Source organism: Lichenostomus cassidix, chromosome 6 (genome assembly GCF_008360975.1).
Source record: "Lichenostomus cassidix isolate B80296 chromosome 6, HeHo_3.0, whole genome shotgun sequence".
Taxonomy (NCBI): Eukaryota; Metazoa; Chordata; class Aves; order Passeriformes; family Meliphagidae; genus Lichenostomus; species Lichenostomus cassidix.
This window is the reverse complement of record NC_139487.1, coordinates 9,578,219-9,589,379: the sequence shown is the minus strand read 5'-3', so window position 1 is coordinate 9,589,379 and position 11,161 is coordinate 9,578,219. Positions and strand designations below refer to the sequence as shown.

Below are 11,161 nucleotides of genomic sequence, written 5' to 3'. Positions count from 1 at the left end.
TTGGAATACTTAAAGATTTACCACAAACCATTTATTAGGTAGCAAAGCAGTTGTAAAAAGAGAATCCATTGATGTTAAAATAGTAGATTTGTGAAATTATAATAGCCTGAAAGAGTACCATACATGACTTTTAGTAGTACAGTGAGAAACGGTGAACTTGTATATTGCATTTACTCTGCAGGGCATGTTCAACAAAGCAGAAGAATAAAGCTGTCTGATAGGTTTTGATCTGCAAGCACCCTTGCTCCCCACTGAGAACTTCAGGAAGTGCAGGAAAGGAGAGCATGAACTGATGGCTGGTCTCCTGAGCTCAGGAGTGCATATCCTTGCGTCACAAGGCAGGGTGAGAGAAGAGTACTGACGCCGATATGGAGCAACTTCCCCAGGTAGTGATAGACATGTAGGAAATTACCAACTGCAGTAAATCTTAAGCCAGAAGGAGGAGGATGTTGTGACATAAAGCCTTCTACAGTTCCAGGGACTCACTAGCTGCATAGTAGACTTCTCTCAGTGAAGTGAGTACAGAGTACAAAACATGAAACAGTGTCCCAAATGCCCCCAAAGCTTTTAGCATGGGAATGGGCTATATTTGTGAACCCTCAAGACATTGAGATTTATCCTCTTCATACAGAGCTCCAAATATGCATTTAGAGTGGCTGCTGCAGGCCAGAGTGTTCCTGAATTTACTCACAGGTGAGGCCAGTGAGTTCTAAGCCCAGAGAAGTACCTAAAGAACACAGCCGTGGGTTCATACCTCAGGTTACTGAATTCATGCCCTTTGGTCCAGTGTATGTAAGGACACACTTGAAGTGTCTGTAATCCATGACCACCAGATACATTATTTGCTGTGGTAGTAGCAGGCTCTGCTCTCAGCTATCTCGTTAGGCTGCTAGTGCTAGGGTATCAGCATGACAGTTGTTAGTTTGAATTTTGGAAGACAGAAGTAGTTCACAGGCCATGAAGCTTATTACTGTGCTTATTAAGAAGTGTCTAACTAAATCCATCTAAGATTGATCATTAATTTTATCACATAATCTCATTAAAGTGGAAGTAGATTAGAGTGAAGGGCTTTGTTTTGGTGGTTGGGTTTTTTTGTTGGTTTTTTTTTTTTAAACAGTGCTCGGCATAATGGTGCCTAAATACAGCTGAATAACAGGAACAACTTCAGCTGTGTTAGGAAATCTCCTCTGGGATGAGTGTAGCATTGAGTTACCAAGCACAGTAGGAAAATGGGTAACCAGCCATCTGGTGGGAGCAACTGAGCACTGTTGATAACAGTGCAGAGGAAGAGTGGACAGGCCTTTAGCTATCACTCAGTTTCTCGTCTGCTAAAGGGTAAGGTTTAGAACTACTTGCACAAAATTTGGGAGATTTATTATCAAGATTTTCGGAGTCCCATTTCAAGGTAAGTTTGGAGGGTGGTGGTGTTTTTTTGTTTAAATTCTGCTAAACTTTGTTCCATCCTTGAAGAGTATTTTTAGAGAGGCTAGTTTATAAGTTGACACTTTGTTTCCCTGTGGGCATCACAATCTTTCCCACTTACTCTTTCTCAGTGCTGTGCTGCTTCTCTGTTGTGTAGCCAGTATGAAAATACATAATGGCACCAGTTCCTTTATGTGGTGTACTGAGTGTTACAGTAACATTGCTACATATAGGACTGGAATGGAAAAGCCTGAAATAATAGCACCTTCTTGAGATGTCTAAGTACAGCTTCTGCAGTGCTGTAAATGCCCTGCAGTGAGCTTGGCTTGCTGAGTTAGAAGCTATGGTTAGAATTGAAGAGGGGCTCAAACAGGGATGAAGTAAGGCAGGTTATGTAGCAAAATCCATATCAGCCCACTGTTGAAAAATGAATCGCATGGGAGAGAGCAGCATGAAAGTAGGAAAAGGAGAACCTCATTTGATGCTGAATTTTTTTTCAGGGAAGTCCTTATTGTTGTGAAAAAAATTCCAGCATGTATAACCTAAAGTTCTTTTTCCTCCAGCCTCTTGTTAAAGTCAGAAGTAGCAGAGAAGTTAAATGCTTCGTAGAGTTTTAAACATAAGCTTTGTTGAGAGTTACTGTGTCCTTGAGTTTCTTCAGTGTCCTGTTTTTTCCAACTGAAAGTTTTAAGGCAGAATTCAGTGAAACTACACGCTTACTTTGAAATGTAGGATATCCCAGAAATTGTAGATATCCAGAGTGCCACTGGTTTCACGAGTACAGGTGTTCTACCGTTCTTTTCCTTAATTATCAATATGTGAGACTAACAGCTGAATCACTGATCACTTCTAATATCTTAGGATGGTTTTCATCTCTAGCAAACATTCTTCAAGTACTTTGTAAGATTAACACCTTTGAGGTTCATATTTTTAAGCTTATCTAAATGTTACAATATGTAGTTTGTAATTTTGAGCAGGAGATGGAGCCAAACTGGACTAAATGCAAAGCTGAAGTTTGTTTTCTTCTCAGAGTTGAGGATTAAATCAGAGCTCTTCTGTGAGGTTTTTGGAGTTCCAGAGACTCTTATAGTGGTTGTAAGGACACTCCTGAACAAATGGAGAAGTACTAATTATAAATAGTTTTACATGTACATGGATGTAAGTAAATGGAAATAATTTACAGGTTTTGCTTAAAAATTTATAAAAGCCTTTAAGATTTTAATAATTTGCTAAAGTGTTCTTACGGGGTAGAACCTTGCCAATCTAGAAAAACGTATAAACAAATTTATGCAAAAATAAACATTGTACAAGTAAAGTAAAAATTGGGAAAATGTCACAAAGGTACGTGATTCTGGTTCCTCTGTAAGAAATTACTAATAATTGTTTCTAGTGAATGAGGTCCTTGTTCTCTTCATGCAGATGAACTTGTGGGTGTGAGAGGTAATGATGCCCAAGGCAGGGATGATCAGAGGGAATGGGCTGCTCCTGTTAAAGTTCATCCCTCAAACTGGAGGTAGGAAGTAGGTTACCCTGACTGTTGAAGTCAGTAACTGCTGGGCTCCTCTCAGCTGCTCCTACTTGAGTGTATTTTTCCATAGGCACACAAGAGCACTGCCAAAGAACAGCTGCTCTCTGCTTGGAGCATCAGGTTCTAATAGATAACAGTTCTTCATCTGGGGGGAAATAGCTGCTGATTTTGCAAGCTGAGAGTCTTCAGACATTGGTGTTTATTTCAGCATCTGCTTTTATCCTTCACTGGACACAATGGATGCTTTTACTGTTTCCCTAATAACCAATAAAAGCATTCCCAGTAACAAAATGAAAATCTTTTCACATGTGCATTAAGGTTCACATCACCAGTGATAGCATTTTAATTTTGAAGAGGGTTATGAAAGAGGGAATTTTGTTTTATAGAAAAGCAAATATGTAGCACTTCCTTCTAGTGCAGTTATAAATGTATTTGGGGATTATTAGAGTTGGAGGTATTTCTCACCTCAGTGCTGGCATTGCATCTCTCTTCTCCCTCTTACAGTGAGCTGAAGTGTAAAGGGAAACCAGTCAGGCTGAGATCCTTTTTTCTAGTTATTCTGTTTTGCTTCTCCTTTAGTGTCATTTTTACTCTTTCCTTCTCCATCTCTTTAGTTCCCCGTCTTTTGTCTGCAGCCACAAGAGGACATTTCTTGGGCTTGGTCACCTTGATTGCCTCGAGTTCAGCTTTCCAATTTTAGTTTTCTGCCTATGTATTTTGTGTCTGGCAAATGTTTCTTACATAATGTGGCAACAGGAATGGACAAAATAATTATTCAGTAGTCCTTGACATTATTTTTATTTATATATTTAAGTACCTCAAACTTCTGTTTGCTAATGCAGATAAGAGCTTTTTATTTCTTACTGTAGTCATGTCTTGCATTTGGGATGGCTTAATTCCTCTGTGGGGAAATGTAATGAAGAGAAATGACATGCATGTTCTCAGGTTCTGATGCCTGACAGTTCCCACCATTCTAGAAATGAGATTTACATTGGGTGGGATGAGCATTTAGATTTCACTTCTGCGCTATGCCTAAGAGGATCTATTAGATGTTTGTTGGGTTACGGGATGTCTATGATATAGAATCTGCGTGTACGGGGCTTTAAATAGGCATTCCAGACAGAGCATGTGTTTGAGTCAGAAGTACATCTCATTGCTGTTGGTATCATTAAAGGTTGTAGGCAGATGCTGCTGGAGCTTTGAGCACAATGAAAATCTGCCTGTATTTCTTCACAGGTTTTTCTGCTTACATTTTGAAGGATAAAAATGCATCCGTGACTCTCAGTGTTCAGAGCTCAAACAGCATCTGGCAGCTGGATGCAGGCCCTCATAGTGCAGAGGGAAACACTTCACCCCCTTCCTTAAACTGGGGGAAGTCATCTTGTGAATGAATTTCTGGCCAGTTTTAGAATTCACACTTGTAAATACTGAGTAGCTGGAATCTCTCAAGTACAGCTGTAGTTTGCAGCACTGGTTACTTGGGAATAAATTGCATTCCCACTGCTTTGTAATTACCTTCAGCCTGACAGTACAGGTGCCAAAAACTGTGCTAGAGTTACTCTATGTTGCTTCCTTAACAGTGAAGGGATTTCTAAATTTTAAAATATAACTATTATATAAAATATATAATATTAAAAGCTATAAATATACATATAAAATCATCTAGACCATATAAAGACATATAAGGAAATAGTCTTCATAACTTCAGTCTACTGCTATATTCAAAATTTTGTCTGAATTGGGACTGAACAGCATGAGTTTTGCTTGCTTGGATGGTAAATGCACTGTAATGCAGAGGAGGCATTCACACCCAGTTATTACAAGGCACGGTAGTGGTATCTATGACCTACTTTCAACAACTTTTTTTTTTTTTTTTGATTTAAGAAGGCTCAAAAGACACGTGCTGTGTCAGTTCTGGGGTTTGAACGTTTGTTTCCCAGTTGTGCCTGCCTACAATACTGTCATGTAGATTTGCCACTAGATAACAGTTTTGGTGGTATTTGATGAGTTGCAGTGTGAAATATTTATCTTGAAAGGATACAAAGTAACTCATCATTGTTATGGCTACAATCCCTTTCAAGAAAATCTTGCCAAGCCTCTTTCTTTTATGCATGATAGTTCTTAGACCACTTTTCATTCAGTGCTTCAGTAGTTTTGGTCCCCAGTAATTTTGCATGAGCCATACCAGACACAGGCTGAGGATGAGGTTCAAGCTGATCTTCCCTGATCAGTGCCAGATCCTGGCCATTGTTGGATTTGTTCTCTGGTTCATTCAGAGAACAAATTTCCAAGAGAAAAATACTCTGGAGGACCAGGCAGTGCTTGTGAGCCCAAGTTTTAAACGACTCAGTCTCATTGCCTTCATCAATCCTCTCTTACCCCACAAAGATATTTATGCTGAAGCTTGTAAGATGGCTCTTGTGCTAAAGAAACATTCAGATGGGTACCTGGCTAGATGGATGCAAAACTTGGAAATATGGCAGCATTCAAATCTCTTGTTTAATAAGGGACACTCTAAAAGGTGTGCTCACAACTGTACTTTCAGAATATGTCAAAGGTTTCGAGCACAATGGTCTGTGTATCTAGATATATTCTGTAAAAGGTCTCTTGGAAATATGAGGGTGAAAAACAGAAGGGAACCTGTACAATACTGCTCCTTCAAAAGGACGGGGGAAATGAAGTAACTGGGGTTGTATTAGTGTGAGGCACCTGAATTCAAAATGACCCATTTTGAGTTGTCTCCTGGGGAGACATCTCCATTGGCTACATAAGACATCAAGGGTCCAAGCCATGGGAGAATCATGCCTAGATTAGATACTCAAGGTCGATCACATAAATATTCCCTCAGTGCCCAATGTAAGGGTTAAAGCAGAGACCACAAGCTGGATGGAGGAGGAGGACTTTGTTTTCATGAAGAAATAATCTGGTGGATAGCTGGAAAGGGAAAACTAGAGAATATTTGCCTGCTTTCTGCCTTGCAGTTCCTCCTCCCTCTTCCTCAGGAGGCTGGGGCACTTTCTGGATATAGAGCAGTTCTTCAGTGAATAAAATGTTTCCTGTCAGAATGGGATCAGCTGGCTATATTCAGCGCAGTACACTTGTGCTTCATTGTCTAATTCCTCTGTTTGAGTTGCTGAGCAATGCAGCTTGGGCTTGTTTCTGGAATGTGGAGCGAGGCAAGGGGAAAGCATGGATGGATACAGCTGTTGTGATAAAAGGAGACAGCCAGGTTTTCAGGGTGTTGTTTTTATCTTGACTATGCAAGAGTTCGGGAGAAGTGTCAAAGGTGGCTGTGAGGTAGCAGAGGGTGTGTTGTGCTCGTTCTCTGGCACACCACCAGCTTCTAGGAGACCAATCCAGAACCACAAACTTGGACACTGGCAGTCAGATAGAGATACTTGAATTGTCAAGTGTATTGCCTTGTTGAACCTACTTCCACAGAAAGGAGTTGCTTCACCCATCTGAACCCTCCAATGTTGCCTGGCAGTAAAAGGAAGGGCTGGTTTGTGGGTTGCAGTGTCAGATTAGTGACAAGAATTTGCAGAGTTCTCCATACCATGCGGTCCCAAGGAACCCCTGAATGGAGCCCTGGGATCTACACGTGGGCTTTTACACTGGCTGATTGTGGGGGTTGTATTAATAACTCTCTGTTGTGTAGTGCATAGATGTTTGCCTGTGTAGAAAGAGAGCTAAAGGGTTGGATGAAGGCCATGGTCGAGCTCTCTGCCACTTGCTTTGTGACATTCAGCAACTCAATGGCTGCTGTTGTCTTTGTAGGGAAGCTATGCTCACAAAACCACTTTAAGCACTCAGTTTGTGCTACAAGTAACATTACTGATGCCACTATTCCCTTGCTCTCTGTGGATTTCTAATGCCAAAAATTGAATTGAGTAGAGCATCTAGGATGCTCTATTGCTCTTTCTGCAGAGAAACCAAAGTACATGGTCTGGGGAAGGCTCTGGTTTGCATTCCATCCTTCCAAAGAAGCGTCACCAGCCTTGCCAGTTCCTATGAGGTACTCTGCTTGGTGACAGGAGAACTTTATTTAGCAGGATACGCAATCAAATAGCTCCAATTGGAAAATTGTTAAGAGCAAAATAAAAAAAATGTTAGTGAAAGAAGATAATTAGGTATATAATACCTTGTATCACATCCAGGGATAACTTATGCATTGCATAAGTGCATTGTTTATAAATAAACTGTAATATCACATCAGTCCCTAACTTCTGCATGCTGATTTTCCACTAGGGCTTAGATGATCATTTTATGAACCAATTTCCTGAGATCTGAGCACCCTTCATGCTTTGTAATTTCTCCTGACTTCACCTTCCAGGAGCTATACCCAGTGAGTGTGGTATGGGTATGTGTATAATGGCTTGGCAGGTCTCCACAGTTGTGGAATTTACAACCATTGCTGTGCATGTAATGCTTGGAACAGCTTTTTTTAAATTTATTTCTGGTGTATGATGAATTAGGCCATCTGTCTCCAATGTCTGCTGACCCTTCTCCCTCACTCTGCTCTTGCCTGGTATGTTGGCACTGTCACACAGTCAGCCAAGGTCAAGGTCTGGAGGCTGTGTCTGTGACCTTCGCTGCTGAGCTCTCGAGGGCTCAGTCCTCAGTTTCCCAGGGTAATTCTCCAGTATGTTATGCACCCACTGGCCTGAGATGCCATGCAAGGAGAAGGGATCCGTTTACAGTAACATTAAGAATGCGATAATAGGAACTTCCTTCACGCATGTAGCCAATACTTGCAGAGTACTTTATTTAAGCCCAAAGTTAACAAGAGGAATATTTTTTCAAAACGTAAATAGGACACTTTCTGTTTTGCACCTAAGATGGCAGAGGACACTTGACCAAATGAGCTGAACATAGGTCTGAAAATGTTAAATGCAGATGCAATTAGACATTTCTGAGACAGAGGGAAGCTTTGATGAAAAACAGAAAGCCAAGTAAAATTTTCTTGGCTTACTCCATTGTGCTCCTTGCCTGAAATAAAAATATATGATAGTGACATAAGCATCAGCAGCCAGACAGGTATGAAGGTCAACCCTTATAAACTGGGATAGCACTAGTAACTCTAGAACTTGATCCAAAGATTTCTGGTATTAATGAGATTTTTTTCTACCGAGTTTATTGTGCTTGAGATTAAGTGCATAGATAAAAAAGGTTTTATATAACAGTAAGGATGTCTGGTAGCACTTGGGGAACCTTTGGGAAGCTTTCCTGTAAATAGCTTGATCTTTAGCATAAGACTGGAAAGCTTATTTGCTGCTATTGGCAGCCCTCACAGGGATATAGAAGTGCCTGGGCAGCTCCTCGGGGAAGTGACTTCTGCACTATTGCCAGTGCTGTTGCAAAACGATGAGTCAAGTATTAAAAAGAGTGTATGGAAATCATGGGGCTTTGTGTTTAAATAGCTGTATGTTTTTTTGTTTGATGCTTCCCTTTTGGCCTTTAAATGTGCCTGAAAACCATATTTCAAAGCATTTGTGTGTACCCAAGAAGGCCAGGAACATCTTAATTGAAACATGAAATTGCCATGCAGTGACTAAAGGATGATACAGAACATCATGGATTTTCAATAACACCTCTGGAAGAGGTGATACTGAGCTAGCAGAGGGATTGGTGGTACCAGATTTAATGGAGTCAACCAGCAATGAGGAAGAGGAGGAAATTCCTACATGTAGAAAGTAGATGACAGAGCAGATGTAGAATGCCTGGAAAATAAGTAACTCTGTTGAGGTTCTAGATCAGGATTACCTCTGACAAGGAAAAGTTATGTGTAGTGCTATGCCAATTCTATGCACAATATAATTGAACCCAACAACTCCAAAGAGCTGATAATTTTCAGCTCTCTTCCTCTCCCCCCTCTCCCCTCACCTGACCACATGTTTTTGCACCTGTTTGGGCTTCAGTGTTCAGAGGTTTGTCATGTGGATCCAAGCAGTCTGGTCTGGATGTGAAGCAGCTGAAGAAGTTGATGCTGAAGGATGATAACTGCAAATACAAATAGCTGCTCTCACCCCTTGAGAAGAGTCCAGCCTCTTCTAAAGATCAGAGCCTGCCCAGACTCAGCTGTGGTTGTCTATTAACAGATGAGATTGCTGCTCTGAGGTCCTGTCTACACTGCACCAAAAGGTTGCTCTTAGAGTAGTCACAGGTATGTGAGGCCACATGATTGCCTGCCTTGGCACATGAAGTTGGATGCTGTGCCACCCCCTCACACGTGGCCCAGAGTGTACATTCACATGCACTTGTAGGACCACACTGTAGAGAATTAGTAGATCTGCCATGAGGGAGCCTTGGCCCTTCTGCAAGAGGCAACACAGACATAGCTTCAGTTTTTCTGCTGGGATTTAGCAAAAAAAAAAAAAACCCTTAAGCCTCTCTCTGTGACTTCACTGGGAGTTGTTATGGAGTGACCTATAGGAAGAGAAAATGAATCCACTGCATGTAACCTCAGTGTAGGGAAAAGAGGTCTTGGTGGTGGGGTGACTAATAAAAAGTTTAATGTGTTTTCCTGGTGATTTTTTTAGTGTTGAAGTGTTAATGAGCCTTTGAGACAACTTTTGATGAGTCCCCAGTCTATACCACAGCATAAGGGATCACAGTTTCAAGAACAGAGATGGACTTGTGAGTTGAAATGAAGATCCAACATTCCCTTCATTGTTGTTATAATAGTTCCTCTGTACTGATAATCCTTCAAAGACCAAAGCAAAAAGTGGCTTGCTCCTTGTAAGGGAGAAAAGCTGAGAACCATAAAATTCAGATTACTTTGAGACTTCTGTCTCTCTGACTTTACCAACAGGCAGAAAATTCAATGACATCAAAGAATTACTGGTAAAGAACTCACTTAATGTTGAAATCAATTGGAAATTGTCACATATGGTTGTAATGCTAACAGCTGTTTTCATGTCGCTTTACTGCAAAAGCAAGCAGCATTATGCCTGGATAACGATACAGAAGATGAAGCTGTGAACTGTGATAGAGACATAAGCTGAACTTCCTGGAATGCACAGTCAGGTAATTCTGCCATCTGTACTGTGCCTGTTAAGGGTTCAAAAGTTTGGGTTTTTTTTGTTTTTTTTTAAGAGTTAATTGTTAAAATTAATTAAATTAAGTCTTAAATTTAAATAAATAATTTTACTTTAGACCCATTCAGATGAAATCCGAAAATAACAATCCTGTCCTAACAAATAGTTGGAAAAATATCTGGTTTTTCACTGGTTTTTTTAGACGATGATGATAATACTTCTATGGGGAGCTCAACCCTTCTGTAATTTCTCACGCATTGTTCTGGGTCATATGTTTTTAGGAAAGGAACCAAAGAGGAAACGTAATTGGAGTAAAAAAATCAGCTGCAGGCAAACATGGGTGAGTTTTGCGTATGAAGTCTACTTCATAGTTGTTTATTTGTCCTTTGCCACCTCTGATTTAAGTGGCTTGCCACACAGCTATTGGCTGCCTTGAAAGATTTTTGGAAAGCAGGCTGAGGAAGTTTGGTTCTAATGAAGCAACAACATTTGATGCACAGTGTATGTCTGAAGCATTATCAGAGGCCTTGGGTGTATAGCAAGGTACAAGCCTGTGGGCCAAGTGCTTTCAAGCGCTATCAGTGTAATAATTAATACAAAATGTGCTGTCTTACCCATCTGATTGTAGAATTTGCAGGGAAAGGAATAAAATCCAAAATAAAACTCTATAGGTTATATAAATAACTGGTCTGAAAAGCAAAATTATTTCCAAATTTTCATATCTACCCTGACCTAAAAACCCAGCTCCTTAAAAAACATGTTTAAAGGTAAATAAAACTTATGTGGGTAAACAGTTCCTACAGGAAGAATTTAACAGTATCCATGGTCCATAAATCATGGTCATTGGTGGGATCTTGGTTGCAGTTTCTGAGATGGTTTTTGTGAGTCTGGGACTTGGATGTTCTGTTTGTTTTAACCTTCTTTCCACCAAAATTGACCTCCTTATAACAGCATCACTAACTATGCCCTTATGAACAATTTATCACAGATAATTCAAAAAAGTTTTAAGACTAGTTATTTGTTGCTTATTTAAAAGAGTCCCATTTATAGCAGCAAAAGTCCTGTCTTGTAGCTGTTGAGCTGGACTGGTGAGAGGAAAAGATCACTCACCCACTGCTTAAGCTGTCAGGAAAATAGTATGGGATGTGGGAGGGCAAATACAGACTGAGAATAG

General features: G+C 40.3%; 1 long non-coding RNA gene across 1 annotated transcript; it reads left to right on the top strand.

Annotated features, from left to right (window-relative positions):
• Positions 1-5,087: 5,087 nt before the first annotated feature.
• On the top strand, positions 5,088-10,947 carry LOC146435169 (uncharacterized). The gene is made up of 3 exons (XR_014853166.1): positions 5,088-7,295; positions 8,869-9,976; positions 10,269-10,947. It is a non-coding gene; the product is annotated as an uncharacterized LOC146435169 (long non-coding RNA).
• Positions 10,948-11,161: the final 214 nt, after the last annotated feature.